Source organism: Papio anubis, chromosome 7 (genome assembly GCF_008728515.1).
Source record: "Papio anubis isolate 15944 chromosome 7, Panubis1.0, whole genome shotgun sequence".
Taxonomy (NCBI): domain Eukaryota; kingdom Metazoa; phylum Chordata; class Mammalia; order Primates; family Cercopithecidae; genus Papio; species Papio anubis.
Window position 1 is genome coordinate 113,620,330 of NC_044982.1, and position 3,459 is coordinate 113,623,788.

The following is a 3,459-nucleotide window of genomic DNA, read 5'->3' on the forward strand; positions in this document are numbered from 1 at the left end:
TACAGCCCAAGCTATTAGCTAAGGAGGCTACATGCAGTGTGTGGTTCCCATTTAGCTGATGGGAAAAAGAGGGAGTTCTCATTTCACATACCACCTTGGCTTCCCAGAGCCTCTCCATGATCCCCACCCAGTCCCTGCCCCATTGGGCCCCTACCCAATCTGCCCTCCTTCCCCCACTGCACACTGCCCCACTCACAAAACCTTTACGTGCCCCAGCCAGCTCTTCCCCTTGCCACATTTGTATGTGTAATAGCCTGGGTCTGAAATGCTCTGGTTCATCTTCCCCTGGCTAACTCCTGCTCACTCATCTTACTTCCACTTACCTCCTCCAGGAAGTCTTTCCTGAAAACCCCTGCCCTTGCCTAAATTAGGCTCCGAGGTTATCCTCTCTCAGTAACCCGTACTTTCCCTCCATGGTGCTTATCAGGGTGTCTACTCTTCCTTACATGTGAGCAGCTATCTCAGAAAGGCCCCGAGGGCAGGGACCATGTGGATTCTGTTCCCCACAGTGTCCCCAGCACTGGGCACAGTGCCTAGCACAGAGCACATGTGCATACAGTAAAGATGGACTGAGTGGACCTGTAAATGAGGCATCCTTATTGATCTGGTTATGCAAAGCCCTCGATTGCCACACCACTCCATCCTCCCCAGCCTGAGCAAGAGGATGCAGCGTCAAGAGTGTGTGCTTTGGAGACAGGCAGACCTGGGCCCACGTTGCAGCACAGCTGCTTACCAGCGTGCACCTGTAGTGACTTTGTGTCTCAGAACCTCCGTCTACTCACCGGTAAAATGGAGATGGTGATAGTACCCACCTCCTGGGATGACGGATGTGATACAGTCGCACGTGCAAGGGCCCAGCACACAGTGCTCAGGACAGAAGTCTCCTTTATAGGGTGCTTGTGGGCAGGGTGTGTGTGCGTCCTGGCCACCTCAAACAAGCAGGGCAGGGCGGGGCTTGCTCTGCTGAAGATCCAGAGCAGCGGGGTGGTGACCAGGCTCACCTCTCAGGCGCAGCTTGCTCTTGGGATACTCCCTTCTCGAGGTAGGCCATCCTCATTCTCTCTGGTGGCCTCAGAGCCCCATCATCTTTGTCGCTCTGTAAGAGCCGCAGGGAAAAGGCACCTTTACCGTCTTCATGTTCTGACTGAGCAAGCAGAGGCCTAAGCCCCAGCTGCACAGGCCCCCAGTTCCTGGCCCCCATCTACCCCAGGCCTGGCTACCGCCCCTTCCGGGGGGCTCAGGAGGCCGAGTGAGTCCGGTCTGCCGCAGACTTGCTGAGGAGAGGTTCCAAGTCCCTGGTCTCCCGTGCTCACTCTATTAGGAAAGGATTGCTTTTTCTCATGTCCCTCTTTCCTGGAACCACCTCTAGGGATAAATAAGAAAACGTGACATAACCCGAGAAGTCCCTCTAGGCCCAAACCCCACACCCTGGTGGACCTCAGCTACTTCTCTGTGGCATGTGAGACTGTGGGCCAAGGCCGTTTCTGAGCAGAAGGGAAGGGGCTGTCAGCCCTTGGCCCATCAGAAAAATGATCCCATTCTCAAGGGGCTGACACGTGAGGCATCAGTGAAAACCCCTGGAGCGTCTTCAGGACACATGTAAAGCCACAAATGGCACCGTCCAGTGCCCCAGCCCCCCCCCCCCAGTCTCTTTCAAGAGCCAGTACAGACCCCACCCCTTTGGGAAGCTCCCCAGATCCCCACTGTGCCTGCTGTGGCCCATCTGGACCCTTCCTCCTCAAACGGAACCCCTCAGCTTTGGACTCCGTAAGTTAAGGCTATCACTGCCTCCACCTATTGATACCCTAAAGCCAGACTGAGAGTCTGGGTTGGGTGTGCTATCTGGCCCCCAGGGCTTTGCACACCCTGCACCCCACTCCCGCCCTCATCACCGTCTTTGCTAACGCCTACACCTTCCTTAGAATTCAGCCCAGGCAAAACTTCCTATGCCATCCCTCTGCATTCCCCAGGCCTCACCTGCAGGCTGGAGGATGCCCTGCAGGGCTCAGCACCCTGGTCTGACCTGGGCTTATCTCCGTTGATGTATCCCCCACCCCCAAGCTGGTCTATCTGCTTGTCTGCCTATTTCACTGAACTAGAAGTGCCTTGAGGGCAGGGCTGGCCTTGGTCCAGAACAATGTCTGGAACTGAGTTTGTAAAATGAGCAAATGAGGCTGTGAGAAACACTCTCACCCATCCAAACCCAAAGAATGGACTTAGCAGCATGAAGAACAGCAAAAGTGAGACTTTTAATAGTGCTCTTGCAAGATCGGGTGTCTAGTAGGCAGGCACACTCAGGACAGTCACAGCAGGTAATTTATCTCCTAGCATACGAGTGCCTCCCCCAGTTCCTCACTGGTCGAGTACTATGGAGTTACAATCTTCCCGGACGTCACCTAAGTTTCATTATCCCCCTTATAAGGTTATACCCTGTCCCTTTCCCCACTTAAGTCTCAATTTCCCAATAATGAAACTTTCTTCCCTTTTATGGACTGACCCCTCCTCTACATTCTGTTCGCTTATTGTGACCTTCTAGGTGCATGGCCCATGCAGCTTGTTACATTTGCAGGCTGGCTGCCAATACTTAGATTTATCATGCCTTGAAAATGGAACATGTAAAATGTTTTCTCACAAATTCCCTCCTGTTTTCTATTGACTTCCTTTGGTCTCATTTTCATTTAAACCCTTTTGGTCCTTGAATTGCTCTAGAAGTTGTTTACTTTTTTTCTTCCTTACATAGGAGAGTGAGTTTAATTTGGTTTCTAATAGTAGCAGGTTACTCTGCTGGTAAGTCATGGGCATTTGTTTATTAATAGCTGTTTCAATTCATCTCTGTGCTAGTCCCCTCACACAAGGGATTATACAATATCTCACTGCTGTTAAGACTCCTGCACAATTAAGAGAGATGGAAGGATTGAAGTTACCATGCCTTTCCATTTTTCAAACCAACCTTCTAGCCAACCTGTAAATGGGTCATTAATTCCAGCATTTTTTGCCAGTTCATTGGCTAGAGTTGTTAGTCCTTATAAAGCTTTTATGATGGTCCCATCTGGGGTAGTAGTGTTGGGAATGCAAGTACATTTCCCACCCAGCATAACATATACACCCCCTTTTTCTGCTAGTATCATGTTTAGCGCAAACCTGTTTTATCAGGCCATTCAACTGGTGGCATCCAACTGATCTCAGCTCACTGCAAGCTCCACCTCCCGGGTTCACGCCATTCTCCTGCCTCAGCCTCCTGAGTTGCTGGGACTACAGGCACCTGCCACCACACCCGGCTAATTTTTTGTATTTTTAGTAGAGACGGGGTTTTACCGTGTTAGCCAGGATGGTTTCGATCTCCTCCTGTGTGTGTGAGCTGGGCTCGGCCACTGCACTCTAGCCTGGGTGACAGAGGGAGACTCGTCTCAAAAAAAATTCTGGCAGTTATTTGGCAGGAAGCCCTTGGACAGATGTAGT